Raw genomic sequence first — 21,183 nt, 5'->3', positions numbered from 1 at the left:
GGAAAAGGAGGAGGAGAGGGAGGAGGAGGGGGAGGAGGAGGAGGAAAGTATCCACCCTTTACTCTCACTTTGGGGAAAGAAGTTGATCAAATCCATCCTTCAGAGCACAAGAACATGGATGAAGAGAAAGAGAAAAGTTGCTGGCTAGCCACTCCCTGGTTTTGCCTCCAGCCTTGTAGATTGACCATCTTGGTCAGTCCTGGGAATGTCCCCATCATTAACAGAACAGCAAAGAGCCCCCCAACTAGTGCTTCAGAGGAACTAGTGTGGCCTTGAATGTAGAAATAGAATGTCATTTTCTGCAAGTCCCCATAAGTGACTTGGCTTTCTCTTAGAATTCTGTTGTCATGAGTCATATCCTAGAGGCTTTGGGAAGGCACAGAGATCTCTCAAATGCTCACTGTGGCCAATCTATCTAAAATAAGAGCACAAACTTTTTTTTTGGAGGGGGGATCTGGAGACACCGAGGAACAGATCCAACTCATTGTGGCCACACTCAGCTGTTGTTAAGACAGGACGATGCGTCCCTTGCAGCTGCTGCCTTTTTCCTCCACTTGTCCATCAAGGCTCCAGCTCAGGCTAGTTTCCATCTGCCTGGCTTTATCAGGGCAACTGCAGCTGCAGTTACAATACCAGAAGCTTCGATAGCATCCCTCTGTCTCTGTTCCTCTTTCCCTGATTCTAAATTTGGACATAGTCTCCCCTTTTCTTTCAGAGGTCCCCAAGGGAACGTGACAACCTAGGCAGTTATTTTACTGCAAAGCTTGTTCGATCATATTTTGAGCAACTGGAAATAAACTGGTAATCTATGTCTGAAATACCCATGAAGATGTGTGAGAAAAGCCACAAAACTAAAGGTGATAGTTATTCTTTAAAAGACCACTGGCCTTTCTACTTCATCAGGAGTGAAAAAAATAATAACCCAATTTCTGTTTGAAGAGCAATCTGTGTGGGATGCTCTGGATTATGATCCTTAGCAGAAATACTTTTGTCACTTCCCCAATATTGTATGTAAGTGAAGTTGGCATGTTTCACAGGATGTCTGGAGCCTGCCTCTCATTCTCAGCTTACTTAATCCAGAACCGGCCTTCATTCTCCATGAGAACCACGGAAGAATACGAAAGCCCTATTACCTCCCAGGCCTGCAGCTATGGGAAACAAGCTGCACACCTGCGGCGGACGGTCAGAGTTCTTTCCAGTTGTGCCACCTTAACTCCTGTCAATCATGCAGCTCTCTAGAAACAAAGTCACTAATGTATGACCTCACTATCTCTGGAGACGCTGTGTGCTATAGAGACGTTTCCTGGTTCAATCTGCAAGACCTCTAATAGACCTGGGGGAACATAGCCTCATTCCTGGAGCCAAGGAAACCATAAGCACAGAGCCTAAAATGTTTGCATGCCCAGTGATAAAGCTGAGGTGGGAAGCAAAGCCTAACCCATAAGTGATGATTGTCTTATTTCTTGATGACCTCTGTGTTTGTGTGTGTGTGTGTGTGTGTGTGTGTGTGTGTGTACTCCCATGTCAGTGTTATGGTTATGAAGTATGGATAAATGTTACCAAGCACATGGGGGGAAAGCACTTGAATCTTTCTAATAAAATTCAGCAATGATTAGCTTGTCACAATTAGAATCAGTTGACTTTTCCAAAATTAGATGACCTTTTTAACTAGAGCAACTGAAGTCTAATTAAACACAAAGATGGTGAGGTTTCACTCAAGAATCAATTTCTAAGTTTAACAATTATTTTAGTGCCAAGGTCCTGCTTACTTTCAATTGAAAAGAAATTGATAAACAATTGTTTAAGTATCAGCTATACCCATCAAAGCATTCTTTCGTGGTTTTCATTATCTATTTTGAGATATCAAAGTATAAAGGCCTTGAAAAGTAAAGCTATCAATAATGCAGCCAAAATCAACTTTGCAAGACAGAGCCAGTGGCCTTGTCATGCAGGAGGTCACAATGCTCAGACTGAGCCTTTCAATGAGACAGGAAAGAGGAACGAGCATCAGCAACCATTGTTCTAGCAATGTCCAGATCTACACCAAAAGACTCACCATAGGATAATCTGGGAAGAGTCTAACATGTTCTTTCCCTTGACCTTCCAGAAGTAAATAAAAGACTGTCTTCAGGTAGGGTGTGTCAATGTTTAAATGAAATATCTCAGTTATTATTTTAAGGGTATTTAAAAACAATAATAACTTCTTTTCCACTTAAAGTGTTGCCAATGCTTTTTTTATATTCATTTTTGTTTTCTTCTCTCAACCCTACAGACAATTATGTTCAATAACAACCCATTCTCTGAAATTCAGGCTGAAAATCTCCCTGACACCATGAGATGCCATGTTGAGGTACAACTCCGAACTTGAGGATAGTCAGAGAAAAACAGGTATGTCCCACTACACCAGTGGCCCTCCAGGGCAGAAAGCAGGGCGGATACCAACAGGAAATAGTGGGGTTATTAGATATGGCTGAACAGGAAGCAGGCTTAGCTCATCTCAGTAGGGGGTCTGTAAGGGGAACAGTCTAAGACTGTAGCTATCCTGGAGGAGGAGGAAACTTCTGTGGACGTTTTCTGAACACATTAGCATCCACACAAAGATCAGGGAAGAAGCTTTGCCGTACCCATAGGTCTGAGGTACTGGGGTCCTTGACATGTTGTGCCCATGTGAAACATTCCACATTCACTCAGGGGTTCCTCTATTCTCCACAGTGCATGAAATCAAACTGCAGCAGAACAGAGAACACAACAATCCTTGGAGCTTATGTTGTATCAGACACTGAATGGAGAATCCACTGAGCCCTACTACAGCAAACTTGAGTCTTACTTTAAGATGTTCTGTGGAAGTTGGTTCCACTTCTGGGCTCATTAAGTGAAAACAAGACACATTGAATGTTTTTAGGCAACAAAGCATGAAAGCGTCCATTTTACAGACCAAAGAATGCCAAGTTACCAGACCAGGGAATGGATTTCAGAAGAACAGAGCCCTTATTTGAAACTGAGCCAGCATTCAAAATGGAGTTTTGCCAAAAATCACACAAAGAAAAATTTTGTTTCATTTAGAAAATTGCTAGTTTTGAGTCACAGTGTTTAAATATGAAACCTAAGTATCTATTGAAAGAAGCTACTGAAAAGAACAATGTTCTTCAATGATGGTGTTACTTCAGACAGCATCTTAGCTTCCAAATATCCCAAAGGAAATGTTTCCCCATTGTCCGCACAGTCTAAATGTCTGCCTGTTACTGAAGCATGTCCATGTACTGTTGAAATACCATTGTCTTCTCATTTCTTATTAAAAACAAAACAAAGCACAACTATCATAGGAAAAGATGCTGAGCAAATGGAGCAGGTTTGGGACTGCAGTTCTCAATTGTGGGCAGAGGATCTCTGGGTATCCCTGAAATTGCTCAGGACAGCTGCCAGGGTCTCCCTTCTCCTACCACACAGCTGTGTGAAGCTGGTCTCCCCAGGGCAACATTGTCAGTGCATGAATCCAGCTGCTTTCCTTAGACCAGACATCAAATCAAAGGGAGTTGCTAAAATGTAAAACGATGTCATTATTCTCACTAAACTAGCTTTTACTTTGCAAACATTAATTTGATGTTTTTGTTAACATGTGATAGATATCATATTACAACCTTAAAATGGAATGCTAAAAATATTAACTTTGCTCAATTTTTCATCCTAATACATTAAATAGCAATAGATTCCACTCCAACAGAGACTCTGGCATCCTCAGAATTTCTAAAGGAATTTTGGTACTAAAAATTGTGAGACTTCAATCGAAAATAAAACATAGCATAAAAAACAAATAATAGAAATGGGTTTAGTATTATAATAAAGAGATAGTGTCTCAGTTGAAGGAATAAAGAATCAGAAAGAAAAAATATTTTTTCAACAAATTTGGAAAGGGGGCATGACATTTTAGGCAAAAGTCTTATATAAGAGACCAAAGAATATGGGAAAATACAATCCAGACAAGTGCTTTTCCTGTTGAGAGCATCATGGGAATTTGTTGAGGAGCTTTGGGGGTATTCGCTCTAGAGAACTTTCTATGGAAGAGAATATTACAGTGCAAATGATGACATGGGTGGACAAAAATATTTGTAGATTTGACAAAGTTTCAGTGAAATTAATTGAAGACCCTAAGTCAACAACAAATGAATTGATTTTAATTAACAGACAACTCAAGGCACAATCTAAATTTTAAGTAATTTTGAATTGGTTACATAAATTGCTGTATCCTGATGATGCACTCTGCCAGTTACTTTCTATAATAATAATGACTTGTAAAAGTGATCACAAATGAGAAACTAGTCTAGGAATAGAATATTTGGAAGTCTAGAAAAAGATGGGAAGGCTTGATAGCAATGAAACGATCTAATATTGTTTATGTGTGAATGATGTGGTTATTATTATATTTTGTCCTTTTGTAGATTTATATTTTCCACAAATAATAATAATGATCATAACATTACAATAAAGTTGCTTTGTAGAGCTGACATTCCTGTTCCTTTGAGATGGTCATGAGTCGGGATCATTTCCACCCCCATCAGCCACTCCCACGGACTCCTCTGTGGTTTCAGTAGGAAGCTAGTCTCTTCCTCTTTATTTAAACTATAGCTACATTCATATTGCTTGTGGATTCAATGGCTCCAGGATGTGCTAAGTGATTTTATTCTGCAAATTGAGAACCAGATAGTTTGGAGTAGCATGATGAAGCCTTCTAAGATAATGAGTGTAAATGAATGAGAAAGTATGCCCTCTAGGTTTCCCTAAGAGTCTTTTCTTCTGTGACAGGAGACTCTACAAATGCTTATCATAAATAATGTATTGCTCTGTGACATACTAGATACCTGACATGAGTGTTGCCATGGAAACATCAATGTTCATACACAGTTTAATTCTATTCCAGAAGCTGAAATGAAAGTTTGAATTATCTTTATGTTACAGATGTGGTAATGTAGGCATTGGGGATCCAAGCAGCTGGCCCAGGTCCCACAACAAATCCGAGGAAGAGCTGGGATGAGTCAGCGGAAGACCAGGCCATGCCACTCCACATTTGCAGGTGTTTTGAGTGTGAGTGTGGCTGGGCAGGACTCTCCACTAGGATGACATGAGGACAACATATACAAGTTCAAAGTGGGCATTGGTAACCTTGTTACCTGGAGCAGCTCCTGATTCAGCTCCATAGCTCAAAATTACTCTTAGGAGTGGAAGTCACCAAACCACCAAAATGATTCCCCTGGCCAGAGACTCTCACTGGGCAAGCAGAAGTCTGGGCTAGCAGGAAGGAAAGGAGGCAGAGTGCACCCTCCAGGGAGAAGGGCTGGAAACATCTAGAACTCTTAGTCTAACAAGTAAGCCCCATGAGGAACACACAGTAGGGATGTAGTTGAGAAGGTTAAGAGATTTTGAAGTAGTAACCACCAAAGGCAGTAACAGCCGACTTGCTTCTCTTCTCCCCTAGTGGGTCATTTGTGCAATATCATCTACTGATGCCCACTTAGTTTATGAAAAAAAGAGAAATGACAAAAGATCTGACTGGAGAACAGCAGCATTTTATGTAGAGGTTGTAGGCTAGGAAAACAAAGTAACAAATAATCAAAGACTAAAAAATAAAGCTGAATTATTATTCCATGAAATTAATATAAACAGGGTGTCTGCCCAGTCTTGGTCACATTGTAGGAAATAATACTTAATTTTTCTTCATACAAATAGCAAAGGATTAATAGGAGAAAAGACTCTAACAGCTATGTTTCAACTGTTTGTTCTGGATCTGGAGAATGGTGTAGATCTCTGGACCAAAAGTCTGCATATGTTCTACGAAGGGTCAAATGGGAGACATTCCAGGTTTTACAGGCTACAAAGGGCCTCTTCCAAAATGTAAAGTCACCCACAGCTCCGAAAGTTAATTTTCTGTGCCCTACTCTGAACTATTACACCAAGGCTAAGTGCCACAAAGGGCAGCAGGGCAGGAGGGAGAGAGTGGAGCCATCAGCTCCCCAGCCCTTGCTCACACTTGGGCTATGTTACTCACACTGGTTCTCTAGCCCCTGGAACAGTGCCTGGCATGTACACTTGTTGACTCGTGAATGAGAACTGTGTTTGGAAGGCTGGGGAAATGTTACAATTTGTCTCTACCTCTCTCCGCCCTCACCTTTGTAAGGTGAAACTAGGCAATGGTTTAGATTGGCTCTTCTCTGCATTCCAGAATTCACAGTAACTGGCCTTTGCTCTCTTCCAGATCAATAATGAAATGACTAAATATTGTGATTTGAAGACCATGTGTTTTATAGTATAGTGTCTATGTATATATTACCAATGCTTGGGTCTAGAAATTTAGCTCAGGTTTAGCATGCCTGAGAATCTGGGTTCTATCTCCAGCAATGAGAAGAGTGTTTGTTTATGTATACACACACACAGAACTACACTGGGGGGAGGGGGTTAACATGGTACAGAGGCTTCTTTTATGTGAAAGTGCTGTGCCTAAGGGGACCTGGGTTTTTCCTTACGAAGGAGAAGGGAACATCCAGGGTTGACTTGGTGCTAGTGTGTCTAACCACTCATTATTCATAACCCACATATGGCACTGGAAGGTAGAGCATTAACATCTTACGGGTACAAAACAGAATTGTGGGAAAGTTGACTAATTTGCTCAAGTTCCCACAATAAGTAAGTTTCAAACCAAGTCTCTCTCTCTTAACTCGGGCTCTCTAGGAGAAAGCTATGTTTGCTAGAGTTGAATTTCTGGTTCTGCCTACAACTTTCCCTGTGACCTTTGTGATGATCATATCCAATAAAAATATAAGTAGCTTCCTCCTCTGGGGCCAGTAAACTTCCTAAGTGTTATAAGATAGATCACAGCACTTCTTGGTGTTCAATAAATATTTACTGAATCTGAGTTTTGTTGACACTCTCAAACAAGAAGGAAGTGTGTAGAAGAAATGCCCAGTTCATCACCCCTTGACTGTCTACCAGAGAGGACAAAGGACAGGGGAAGCATAGTCCAGTGACTGTGCTGGTGGGGGTGTCAATACAGCCAAGAGAGAACAGAGATTCGATGAGAAGGATCCAGCTTCGGGAAGAACATTATCATTTGATCAGTGAGATCCAAAGATTGTTGGTTTCACTTTTGTTAGGAACAGAACGTTAGTCTGAAATCCCATACACAAACAAATACAAAACTATTCTTAGAATAGCTCCCATGGATCCCCTCGCTTAGTGCTGGGTTTGGAATGCCTTGCTCTTTCATCTCCCTCTTGCACAGACACACAAGCTACACTGTTTGCTCTTCCTCTTCTGCTCTGCAGAGTACTTACCAGCTGAAGGTTCTCCTGTGCAGCGGTGAAGAGAACTTCAGGCATTAACTTACACGATCAGGAGTATGCATCTCTCCATTTTTGGGTCCAGTGTTCTCTGAAAAGGTCCTGCTCTCATGCAGGCTCTCTCCATGTGCTGTGGAACCACCACCTGCAGTTCAGTTTGATTCATCCTGGGTACCTGCAAGTTCAGGAAAAGGAAGTTGCCTTGTGGCACAAGTCCTTTCAAGGCCTTGGATTGTCATCAGCTGTGTGCCACCCTGACCTTGTGGCAATGCCTGGAGTAATTTGAAGTTATGAGGCCTGTCCTGCTTCATTGGGCCCGTACTGTTCCCAGACACAATCCAAACTTCACTCCTGCAGTTCCCAAAGACAAAAGCTCTGAGGTTTAAAATCCTGAAAATTACAATCACAGAGGATCAAAATCCTGAGTACTAAAATCCTGAAGCCCTCCCTCCACCCACAATACCCATAAAAACTACACAGGAGGGCTGCAAGGCCAACAGGCCTGCACTTAGCCAAACAGCCCAGGAGTGCCGGAAGGCCTCTGCTCTAACTTCGCCATTTGTGCTAACATTCCCTCCAGCTTGATGACACTGCAATTTTAATGAATTAAAGCTGCTTTTGCCTGAAGAATCCAGTAAAGTTCCTGGCTGGTTCAAAAGTAATTACATGCACGGGAGCATCAGAGAGCACACTGCCACGCTGCTGTTCAGTCCCCGGAGCACTTCTGTAAACCTGGGGTCTGTGTGAGAGTGCATGCTGGGCAGAGTCTGCAAACACAACACCTGTACAACACAGCACAGCAGACTGACAGCGTGCAGACTAGAGGATGCTCTGTCAGGGCCTTAGAAGAATGTCAAACCAAAAAGAAAGCAGTTATGAATGTATTTTCTAAGGAAACACATGCCTGGAAGGAAAAAAGAAATCAGCGTTTTGTTGTCATTGTGTGAGACTGTGGCACTAAGGTAGGATTTAGCTAGGTTGCTATTGTTGGGTGAAATATTGTGGCCGAAAAGCATGTTGGAAAGGAAGGGTTTATTTGACGTATGCTTCCACATCACTGTTCATCACTGAAGAAGTCAGGAGAGGAACTCAGAGCAGGATCCTAGAAGCAGGAGCTGATGCAGAGGCCAAGCTGGGGTCCTGCTTACTGACTTGCTGCTCATGCTTTGCTCTAGAACCCAGGGCCACAATCCAGGGATAGCTCCACCCACCATGGGCTGGCCCCTCCTGCATTGATCACTAATTAATAAAATGCGCAGGGGATGGGGATTTAGCTCTTGCCTATAGAGCTTAAAGCCCTGGCTTCAGTCCTCAGCTGAGGGGATTGGGGTGCAGGGCGGGGATACCCTACAGACCTGCCTACAGCTGGATCTTATGGAGGCATTTTCTTCATCTGAGGCTCCCTCCTGGTGACTCTAGCTTATGTCATGTTGTACAGCAAGCCTTCAGAGTAGGTTAGCTCGGGAGCATGGGATAGCTCTCCCCTGTACGGTTGCCTGTAACCTGTCTTTTTGTACGTCAGATTAACCTTTATGTGGAAGGGCTGCCCTCCCTCCCATTTTCAGTTTTATGTTTTCTATCATTTTAAATTGCCAGCTTTGTTTTTTATAATTTGCTACAATCTATCATTTCATCTTTCCATCACATTCAGTACTGGAGGTATGAAATGTGGAAAGACTTCTAGAGAGCCCTCTTGCTTTGTGTGGGTTTGTTTTGCACATTAAAATTAGTGAAAATCATAATGTTGCTTTTTCTATGTGATTACAATGCATGTTTCTAAAATCATTGAAACTTGGCTGGAAATATGACTCAGTGGTTAACAGCCCTGGTTGCTCTTGTAGATGACTCAGGTTTAGTTCCCAGCACCCACATGGTAGGTAGCTCACACCACTCATTACTCCAGTTCCAGGGGAGCCTTCTTCTGACCTCTGACAGTGTGGGCCTATCTGCTACACAGACAATATACAGGCAAAACACTCATACACAACAATAAAATAAGTTTAAAATTTTTTTTAAAAAATTGAAATTTTTTCAAGAAATGAAGAGATTCCCTTTTTGTACATCTGTATCTGTGAAAAGCAAATTTTCCAAAATCCAAGCTCCTGAGCAACTGCATATGCAGGCTTGACCCATGGAGCCTTGTGGTGGATCTTGCCAGAAGACTCTTACTGTCAGTTGTGGTATTTTGAATGACCACAGTTACAAAGGCTGGTGCCCACAGTAATCAACCACACTGATCTGTGTCTACACATTTCATCATCTGACCTGCTTCTGTATGAATATGCTTTGTGAGTTATGTCAATGCAACTGTCGTTAGTGCACTTGAGTGCTTCTACTTGACAACTACGTATGTTAGTGCTGCTTATTCTATGATGTAAGGTATCTAATAAAATTGTTTTTCACAGAGATTGCCAAACTCTACCTCTTGAGTTTGGGATTAAATATGTGCACTACCACGCTCAACAATACTTACTTTATTTCTGTGTCTCCGTGTGGGATGCTTTAGTTACTTTTTTATTGCTGCGATAACCAAGGCATCTTAAAAAGGAAGTGTTTAATTTGGCTTAGGGTTTCAGACAGTTAGAGTCCATGGAGACAGAGCAGAGGAATAGCAAAGAGCTCACATCCTGACCCACAGTTAGGATGCAGAGAGAAAGAGACAGAACACTAGGAAGGGCACAAATCTTTTGAAACTCCAGAACCTGCCCCATCCTCTCCACACAGTGACACACTTCCTCCACTGCCTCCAACAAGGCCACACCTCCTAAAATCCTTCCCTAACAGTTCTACCAACTGGTGACCAAGTATTCAAATATAGGAGCCTGTGGGGTCCATTCTCCTTCAAACCACCAAATGGGGTAGGTATGTGCTCATAAGAGCAAGTGCCTACAGAGATCAGAAAAGGGTGCTGGATTTCCTGGAGCTAGAGTTTCAGGTGTTTGTGGGCTACCTGATGAGGATGCTGAGCCACCAGCTCAGAGATGACACACACATGTTGTCATACCTGTCTTTTTATATGGATGCTGGGGATATAAACTCAGGTTCTCACGCTTTGTCTTAGTCAGTGTTCTATTGCTGTGAAGAGACACCATAGCAATTCTTAAAAAGGAAAATATTCAATTGGTGCTGGCTTGTAGGTTCAGAGGTTTAGTCCATTATCATCATGGTGGAAAGCATGGCAGCATGCAGGCAGACATGGTGCTGGAGAGGCAGCAGAGAACTCTACACCAAACCATCAGGCAACAGGAAGAGAGTAACACTGGGCCTGACTTGGGCTTTTGAAACCTCAAAACCCCACCCCTCCCCCTGTAATACACTTCCTCTAACAAGGCCACACCTACCCCAACAAAGCCACACCTCCTAATCCTTCTCAAATATCGCCTCTCCCTGATGGATAAGCATTCACATAGATGAGCCTATGAGTCATTCTTATCCATGCTTGTATAACAGGCACTTTACCAATGGAGTCACTTTACCAATGGAGTTCCTCTATCACATTTTCATGTCTCTTAAATAAATTCTCTATTTAAAATATAAATAAATATATTTTTCAAAATTATTAAATTATTTTTCCAGAGTTTTACTTACTGAATTTTGATGTCTTGGTATTTCATTATTTGGGGTTGGAGCATTTGATACTGTATCTTTCAAAACTGTGCCTCAGAGCCAGGCAAGTTTCAACCCAACATGTGGATGGAGAATACTATACTGAAGTAATTCTGAGCACACAAAAGTTTACATCCACCCTGAGGTTACAGACATGAAGAAGTAAGCAACCCAAATGGAAAACTGAAGAGCAGATTGGCTGAGGTGACAGCATACAGAAGTCAGAACACTTCAGGAACGAGAGAGGAAGGGAGGAGATGGAAGATGTGATCTGTGGTATGGACTTGTGTTTAGACAACAGTCCCCAAGGGAAGTGGGGCTAGATTGCAAAGCCATCAAAGGATTATTTATCATCAGGATAAGAGGAAAAGTCGTCAATGAGTGCCTGCATAGGATGCTGTGTGGGAACCCAGATTACAGAGTCACTAGGGAAGACTGCAGGAGACGTTTTTGCTGTGGTTCAGTGGCCAGGGGTGAAGGAGCACAGCAGGACTTAAGCCTCATACGTACAGCAATTTCTTATTTATTCTGGACAAAGTATCTAAAGGAAAAGACTTAACAATTGTTGATTGGCTACAAATAGCACAGAGCCAATCCAAGAGAAAGGCCATTTCCACCGTATCAAGCTAGTAACTATAGTGGTTCGATGTTTTAGAATCAAAAAGATCCATTTATATACTGACTTCTTCATACAATGGTGATAAGATCTTGGCAAGTTATTTATTCACGTATCTTGGCTTCTTTTCTTGGAAAGTAAGGATTGTCAGGTTCAAGGTGTTTTGTGGTTTATAGTCAACAGAGATAACATTAGCAAAAGGTCTTTGTGCAAAGCCTAGCACACAAATGCCAACTCAACATTGGTTATTATCTCAATCTGTTTTGTATTGTTATAAAAAAAAATCTGAGGCTGAATATTTTATCTAAGAGAGAGAGATTTGTTTGGCTCACAATTCTGGTGGCTGTAATATCCAAACAAACAGCACGGTGCTGGTGTCTACTACCTCACAATGTGACAGGAAAGACAAGAGAGTGGGCTCTTGTCATGCAGGTGAGGAGAGATGTCACACTTGTTCATAACACATGCTGCTCTTAGGGTAACCTGCCAAAGCGGGGATTCCTTGTAAGAGAAGACCATTATTCTTTCTTTCATGATCAGTATCCTCATTGTCTAGTTATCTCTCATGAGGTCTGAAAAGCCCTCCATTGTGGAACCACCATACTGGGTATCAACCTTGTAACACACAACAAATATCTCACACTATAGAAGTGACAACATTACTTAGAAACAAAATTATCGCTCTATACAAATCAGTATGACATAAAAATGACACCAGAGCATGTAACATAAATCAGCTGAGTAAATAGCTCTGCTGGGAGCTGGGTGTTGACATTTGTTTTATTTGTTTGTTCTTTTAAGACAGGGTCTCACCAAATAGCTCTAACTGTCCTGAAACTCAATATTTGGACCAGGCTGGCCTCAAACTCAGAGATCTGCCCAGGATTAAAGGCATGTGTGTGCCACCGCCACCCAGCAAACTAGAACCTGAACTAGAAGTTCTTATAGCATTTTTTTTTTAATTCACTCATTCAAGAACATTTGAACATTACATGCTAGCAAGCAGGTGCCAGGAGTTTCAGATACAAAGATAAGGAAGATAAAGCCTCTGCCCTTAAAGGGCCCACAAACCAGAAAAATTGCAAGGCTTCAGCATCAAGCTGAGTACGGCAGGGAGAGGTTTGCTCAGCGATGGGGCAGAGCAGTCCGCAGCCAGTCCAACTCAACTTTGCAAGGCTCAGGCGCATGGGTGTGGTCAGCTTCATCTTCCTGGTTGGAGTTAAGTAGGGGTTCCAAATCTATAATCATGGAAGGCCCCTTTGAGAAAGAAAACTGACAAATGCAAAGCCAGGTGATGCAGGTGGGTGCGTCCCTACCACTCTCCTGATCTACACATGCTTCCGAAGGTTGCACTGCAAAGTTTTTCATTTTTTATTTTTTTGATGGTGTATTTCATCTAATTTCTCAGATGGAGAAAAGAACAGCACAGAAAACAGACAGCAGCAGCCATAACCACGCCTTTAGACTGGGGGGTGGCAGAAAGGCAGGGGGAAAAAAGGTGCATCTGCGTGGGTGGGCACGCGGTGATGGGGCAGCCTCTGGGAACAGAAATATAGTCAAAAGGAGAAAAGTAATACAAAGCAGAGATTTGGCACATGCACTTACAAAACAAACAAAATGACAGAAAAAGAATTGGAATGAAGGGAAAAGAACATCTGATCAGAGAAAGCTAGATAAAAGCAAGATCAGAAAGGACAAGCAGGAATTTAGGAGCAGACAGGAAGTTGAACTGAGCTCCAAACCCCAGAACAATCAAAAGAAACAGACGGTTGAGGACTGAGAACAAGAGTTGGAGGTGAGCCCTTCAGCAGGGTACCAGTCTACAGTGGGGACGTGACTTGGAAAAGACTACAGATACATTTGATAAGCCCTTCCATGCATTCATTTCAACAGTCACAAAGTCAGAAAGTCCCTGTCCTCACAGAGCGAGTCCGACAGCTGAGCAAGCAATTAGTACAGACTGTGGTATACCAGGACGCAGCTGGGAGGCAATTGTCCATCCGGTAAAGACTACCAGTGTCCCCCTAAGCCCAAAGGTTGCTCCTGAGTCTGTTCCCAGGTTCATATCAACCAGTGTAGGGTTGTACATACCTTAGCCAAGCTAACAATGCCCCCAGAACACAAACTTGTTAGTTTATAGTAAGAAAAATGAATATGAAAGATTTGGATATTTGTATGCTGTGATTGGTATAGTCCTTCCTGATAGACAATCTGAATGGGGGTGGATTGCTCTCAGAGGACTGTTCAGAGACAAGTTCACTAGAGAATAATGCAGATGAACTGAAGGCTCAGATCAAACAGTGCAGAGCCCCTTGTGTTCCTCTATGTGCCTGCACGTCATATACCTCAGAGGAAATGCCTGTGTTCATGGCCAGGGCATCCACCCTGGGTACCATGGGTGGAGCTGTTGTGAAGTCTCTCTTAGTTTCCCTGTACCCTCTCCCACTTCAATATAACTCACTGGATAGAATTTTTCTTAGGCAGTCTTGTCCTCCTAAGGTGACATGAGGATTGTCAGGTTATATTTGGTACTCAAAACCTGTTAGGATCAGACTTTATCTAATATATAAAATATATGTTATTTGTAATGTCATACTTTAATAATTTCTAGGTTCATGTGTAAGATATAGTATTAAACTCATTTTGGGAGTATACTGCTTATTTTCATTCATCAGATCTAGACTACAGTAAGTATAATTGACTTTGGCCAATAAATAGGGAAGCACAGAGAAAAGAGGAGGAAGAAACTGAGGTTGGGTATATAGACCTCTGTGAGGGATCTCTAGTTAGCTGCTGTTGGCAGGAGCCTCCTGTGGCAGAGTTTGGCTGACAGTCATCTTCCCTTGTTCTTTTCCGTCATCAGAGTGGTAACAGCTCTTGGGTATGCACTGTCCTCAAGACTTGTACCAAGAAAGCCGGGCAGGGTAGCACTCTCCTGCAATTGCTCACTTGGAAAATTACTAGTTCAAGGTCATGCTTGAACATACACACACACACACACACACACACACACACACACACACACACACACACACACACGGGGGGGGCGCGAGGGGGAGGGGGGAGAGGGAGATGTGTGTGTATGTGTTGAGCATAGTGATGCACACTTTTAATCCTGGCACTGGGGAGGCAGAGGCTGGTGAAACTGAGTTCAAGGCCGGCCTGGTCTACAGAAGAAGAAAAAGGAAGAGGAGGAGGAGGAGGAAGAGAAGGAGGCGGAGAAGAAGGAGGAAGAGGAGGAGGAGAAGGAGAAGAAGGAGAAGGAGAAGGAGGAGGAGGAGGAGGAGGAGGAGGAGGAGGAGAAGGAGAAGGAGAAGGAGAAGGAGAAGGAGAAGGAGAAGGAGAAGGAGAAGGAGAAGGAGAAGGAGAAGGAGAAGGAGAAGGAGAAGGAGAAGGAGAAGGAGAAGGAGAAGGAGAAGGAGAAGGAGAAGGAGAAGGAGAAGGAGAAGGAGGAGAAGGAGAAGGAGAAGGAGAAGAAGAAGAAGAAGAAGAAGAAGAAGAAGAAGAAGAAGAAGAAGAAGAAGAATTAAATCAAGATACTGTAGGGTAGTGGATAGCTGTTCTAGCTATGACCTTGAATAACTGTTACACCTGCCTGTGACCTTGAAGTACATAGCCCTGGGGCATAGTCTCTCAGGATCCTTAAGACCTGGGTTGCAGGTAGGAGGCTCTCTCTTTACCTCCTCATGGTATTGGATGCTGAGACCTTGGACCAGGCAAATCAGTATGGGACATAGCTCGGCTTTCTCAGACCCTATGATAAATCTCCCGTGGTAGTGAGTTAACCCCAAAATAAAGTCCTTTGCTCATTAAACAGACTCTGTGGATTTCTCGAATTACTGTAGGTCTCCTTAAAGCCTGTCTAGGCATCATAAACAGTGCTTCATTAAGCATTCCTCGGTTATTCACCTGAGATGGCAGCATGCTGACTTTTTAAGCATTTGTTTAGCATCATCACTCTCATCTTCATATGTGGCTAACTGTATTTTACAGTGATTGAGATCCCAAAGTCTAGAAATTTCCATTTTTTACTTCAAAATTTTCCTATAGTATTGACATAGAAATTAAAATCAAATTTTGAATTGAAAAAGCATGTTAAAGAGTACCTAAGTCTGAGCAAGTAAGGCCTGTGAGTGATCGGCCTTATAGAGGCTATCCACTGTGGAACTGGAGTAAGTCAGTGTGCTGAAGAGTTTCATGTCAAGTTGACACAAGCTAGAGTTATCAGAGAGGAGCGATTGAGTGCTGTGGGACGGTCTGTATGTCAAATTGCTCTGATTGGTCAATAAATAAAACACTGATTGGCCAGTGGCCAGGCAGGGAGTAGGTGGGACAAGGAGAGAGGAGAATTGTGGGGAGCAGAAGGCTGAGGGAGAGAGACACTGCAGCCGCCGCCATGACCAGCAGCATGTGAAGACGCCGGTAAGCCACCAGCCATGTGGCAAGATATAGATTTATGGAAATGGTTAATTTAAGCTATAAGAACAGTTAGCAAGAAGCCTGCCACACCATACAGTTTGTAAGCAATATAAGTCTCTGTGTTTACTTGGTTGGGTCTGAGCGGCTGTGGGACTGGCGGGTGACAAAGATTTGTCCTGACTGTGGGCAAGGCAGGAAAACTCTAGCTACAATTGAGAAAATGCCTCCATAAGATTGGGCTGTGATGGTTCCTGTCCCTGGTGCATGAGCTGGGTTTTTGGAGCCCACTGCCTATGATGGGACACTTTGCAAAGCCTTGGTGCAGGGAGGAGGGGCTTGGACCTACCTCAACTGAATGTACCAGGCTCTGCTGACTCCCCATGGGACACCTTGCCTTGGAGGAGGTGGGAATGGGGGGGAGTGAGGGGGAAGATTGGGAGCAGGAGGAGGGAGGAGAGGGGAATCTGTGGTTGGTGTGTAAAATGAATAGAAAAATTTCATAATGACAAGGAAAGAAAGGAAGGAAGGAAGGAAGGAAGGAAGGAAGGAAGGAAGGAAGGAAGGAAGGAAGGAAGGAAGGAAGGAAGGAAGAAAGAAAGAAAGAAAGAAAGAAACAGAGAAAAAGATTGGGCTGTAGGCAAACCTGTGGGGCATTTTCTTAGCTAGTGATTGATATGTGAGGATCTAGCCCATTGTGGTAGCACCACCCTGGGTAGATGGTCCTGGGTCCTATAAGAAAGCAGGCTGAGCAAGCCATGGGGTACAAGCCTGTAAGCAGCACCCCTCCATGGCCCCCAGGTTCCTGTCTTGCTTGAGTTCCTGTCCGTACTTCTATTGATGATGAACAGTGATGTGGAAGTGTAAGCCAAATATACTCTTTCCTCCCCAACCTGCTTTGGTCATGATGTTGCGTTGCAGCACTAGGAACCCTGACGAGGACAGCCAGTTATCTGATTCTTAGGCTTCTGCTACTCTCTTCTCATTGGAGGTGTTATTGTGAGGCCTTGGGTAGTAGAAAGCAATACTGGAATTACCTTATAGTTTTCTTTCATCAAATAAGAATTGATATGTGAGAGCTAGGTGTGACAGCCTGAGCCTGAAACCCCAGCTCAGGAGAGGAGAAGGTAGGAGGATCAGAAGTTGAAAGCTAGCCTGAACTACAGGACACTCTAGCACAATAAATAAATAGAAATAAAACAGCAAACAACAACAAACAGAATTGCTATAAAAGGAGGAAGATGGAGGTTGAAATGGTGATTTCTTTATTTTCTTTTCTTTTTTCCACTTCTTTCTGTAAGAGGAAAAGTGATGTTCTTCCCTTGAGGACAGGCTCAGTTCTCTGAGTTGCACGAAGGAGGGAATGGAGTGTAGCTTCCAAACAAGGCGATGAAATGAAACGTGACTTCCTGCTTGCTTGCTTTCAGATACATGCAGGAAAGGAAGCTGCCCTGCTGTAAGCAGACCGGAACTATCAACTATCGACTATCGAATGTCAACTATCAACAGCTCTTGGTGGATACTGTCTTCCAACTGGGCCTCCAGCCTGCAAGTTAATGAATCCTGGGGACAGCTTGACCCTGCTGAGCCAGAGCCTGCTCCAAACTGCTCTTAAGTTCCTAAGCCCCAGAAACGTTAGCAGTGGTTTAGAGTGCTGCATGTAAGGGTAACTAGTTACAGCACAATAGCTAATTGATAGAACAGGAGAGGGGGAAAAAGACAAGGCAAAGCAAGGGAAGAGAAAACAAAAACATGCTTCCTGTAAAACATTCTTACACAGCACCAGTAAAATTCTCTCAAAGAGGAGTGCGGACACCTGATAAATTGCCAAAGCAACAGATGTAGAGCCCAGAATGTCATGGTTTCTGGAAGAACACAAGAAACAAATGTTTTACAGTGGAAAAAGTTTCCAATTGACACTCTGGATGAACCACGGTGTGTAGAAATCCATGAGTAAATTTGGTGAGAGGTCAGATAAAACAGGGAAGGCAAGGAGGGGAAAGGCAGGCTGGGAGGGGGATTCCTTGTGACCCCCATAGGCAGCCAGGGAACCAGGATTCAACAGAGAGAAGAAATCACTGAAACTAAAGAAGAAAGGCATACAGGTTTGTGAAAGCTGAAAAAAAATGGCACCAACTCAAGCAAGACTTCCCTCAGAGGCAATGTGGATAGACAGCAACACCAGTGTTATGGTTTGGAGAGGACATGGCCTCTTCATCAAAGGCTCATCTGTGGAAGGCATTGGTACCCAGTGTAGTGTTCAGGGATGGTGTTCTGGGAGATGTGAGCAGATTCATGAATACAGTCACTTGATCAATGGATTAATCGATTGATGTTTTCACACTGAATGGACCTCTAGGGAGTGGTAGAAATCCTGCAAGGTGGGAGCTGATTGGAGGAAGTAGATCACTAAGAAAGAGCTGTGAAGGGTATGTCTTATCCTTGCTTTTCCCCTCTCTGTCTCTCTTTGTTCCCAAACCAACAACCTCTTCTCTTACAAGCTCTTGTCACCATGATACTCTGCCTCCCTGCAGGCCCTTTGCAATAAAACTAGCTGACCATGACCCTGACACTCTGAGTCCATGGGTCTACATACACCTTTCCTTCCTCAAGCCTTCCCCTCCTCAAGAATTTTGTCAGTGATGCAAAATGACTCATAGAATGAGCAAAAAGAAAATGTGGGCATAGTAGGAGAGTTTACAGGGGAAAGAGAAGTCTGTAAGAACAAACTGAGCGCACCAGGCCCACGGCCACACAGTCCACCTCTAAAATGATTCTCTTGATTATGTAAGCAACTGAGATAAAATCAAGCTCCTCCTGATGCTCCAGGCTCGTGCTGTGCTGTTTCTTTTCTTAAGGGGAGGCTGTAGTTTAAGTGGCGATGGCAAATGTCTGAGCATTAGAGGATGTAATGAAGTTGAAAACAGTTCCTGGAAGGCTGGCCTACCACTCCATTTGCAGTATGTCCCCTCCTGTTGAATAAGGCTTCAACAGACAAATTTGGTTTGATTCTGGGGAAAATGGAAATGAAATTCCTGGCACTAGTGATTTCCCATCTCAGGAAGCTAACACAGCGTTGCAGTCATAGGAGGCACTCAGGGCTTTGAATTTAGACCACTTCCTTCTCATAATTTATTAGTTTGCCAGTGTCAGGAGATACCATAGGCCTAAAATCATATGAGGAAGAAACTTGACTTTGAGGATTATAAGCCAATAATAGCACTCCTAAAAAGAGCTGGAATGAGTGCTTCTGTATTAGAAGATAATCATCAATACAATGGGGCATAAATCTCTTAAAAATAAACCCAGTCTACGAGCTGCCTTTTAACAGTGTAAATATACAAAACCTTGAGGCAAATGTGACTAGAATTAGATGCTTTACAGAGAAAGCTTGAAATAAGGCACGAATATTCATGCAACCCGGTACAATATGCATAACAATAGAAAAGCTGAAAATATACTGCCTGGGAAAATGCTAATGAAACATTAATAAGCAAAAAAATTCTGTGCAGAGTCAGTGAAGGAAGAGGGCTATCAGGATGAGGAATCTAATGTTTATGGAGAAGCAAAGGTTTAGAAATGTAAAGAGGCAGAATTAGAAGTGCTCCAGGTAGTCTGTTTTATTTTAGAAAAACACCAGGAGAGAAAAAAAAATAGCAGTTTACTACCTCTCAGTATTAGAAATCTGCAAAATTCTAGTTTTCCTTTATGCTTTTTTTGTTTTTGAAATACCTACAATCAACCGTATCATTGTTAAAAATATCCTTTTTATAAATTGTATTTTAGGTTTAAAACCAGTATTGTGTATAAATAAGGAAAAGAGCACATGTAAGTTGTAGCCTACAAAAATAATATTATTACAAGGATGACAGGAACAGACAGATTTTGTTTTCATTTTGGTGACAAATATGTAGGTCTCGATTCAGTATAAACAACTATAGAGAGAATCAGGAAGGGAAGAAGAAAAATATAAAAAGAATAAGAAAAGAAAAGAAAAAAAAATTCATTAGAATCACAAGAGTATGGTTTTTCAAAAGGTAAAGCAAAAACTGGCCGGGCAGAGGACACACCGTGATCAGAAAGGCGGCTTCCCAGGCAAAGCTCATCCATTGCATTCCAGGTGTTCTGACCCCTTCGGTTTCCCCAGACATGGGAAACTCAACTACACAATTTGTGGTAGTGGAAGACTGCATTGGCATGCTCCCTCTAAAAAAAAAAAAAAAAAAAGCCGGGCAGTGGTGGCGCATGCCTTTAATCCCAGCACTCGGGAGGCAGAGCCACGTGGATCCTGTGAGTTTGAAGTCAGCCTGGGCCACAGAGTGAGTTCCAGGGAAGGCACCAAAGCTACACAGAGAAACCCTGTCTCAAAATACAAAAACAAAAACAAAAAAAGTAGTTGGAAAATCCACTGAATAGACTATTGGGAGAGCAGTTTACTTGTATGGAATTTTAACTTATGATGTGTATATACACTGCAATGATTGTGAGGTATTTCTACTGAGACACAAGTAAAACACATCTACAGGGATCTTAGAAATGGTCTAGTATCCAATTCTACTCAGAGAGGTATTGTGATCCAAGAGTAAGTCTGAAATGTGAACTTACTCTCTTATTCTCTGCCTCCTGCTATGTGGGCCTCCAAGAAGAAAAGGAGCAGTCATTAGGGTTAGCTGGGACAGATGAAGGGACGTGAGCAAGCTTTCTAAAGCTGAAGAGGATAAGTTAATTTAGAGAAAACGGGCAATGGTGGGGACGACACGGGTGAGTTCCTGTTAACAGAATAAGGGCCAACTGAGGACCATTTTACTGGAGGGATGGAACAGCTGGAGCATGACAGCTTTCCCAAGCGGTTAGAGAAATTGTCACTTTGGGTTTAGAGTTCAAGTTTGTAGAAAGGTAGAAACAGATTTATTTTTGTTGATGTTGTTTTAAAAAACTGACATGTTGTTTCTCTGAGCTCTAGCTTTTCCCACAAGATAAAAGTCTATTGTTCTATGATTCTTGTGCTGCTTAGGTTTTTGTCGACTTGAGACAAGTTAGAGTCATCTGGGAGATGGAATATCAATGAAGAAAACGCCTCTGGCAGACTGGCCTGTAGGCAAGTCTGCTAGGCATTCTCTTGATTAATGATTGATGTATGTGGACCCAGACCACTGAGGGTGGTACCCCCTCTGGGCATGTGGTCCTAGATACTGTAAGAAAGCAGGCTGATGGCTG

General features: G+C 42.7%; 1 non-coding gene across 1 annotated transcript; it reads left to right on the top strand.

The window, feature by feature from the left end:
- Window positions 1-20,012: 20,012 nt before the first annotated feature.
- LOC114708465 lies at window positions 20,013-20,172 on the top strand. Its single transcript, XR_003736801.1, has one exon. It is a non-coding gene; the product is annotated as a U1 spliceosomal RNA (small nuclear RNA).
- Window positions 20,173-21,183: the final 1,011 nt, after the last annotated feature.

The sequence above is a fragment of the Peromyscus leucopus genome, chromosome 14, assembly GCF_004664715.2.
Source record: "Peromyscus leucopus breed LL Stock chromosome 14, UCI_PerLeu_2.1, whole genome shotgun sequence".
In the NCBI taxonomy this organism is placed as follows: Eukaryota; Metazoa; Chordata; class Mammalia; order Rodentia; family Cricetidae; genus Peromyscus; species Peromyscus leucopus.
The sequence above is the reverse complement of the archived record's forward strand: the minus strand, read 5'-3'. Positions and strand labels throughout refer to the sequence as shown.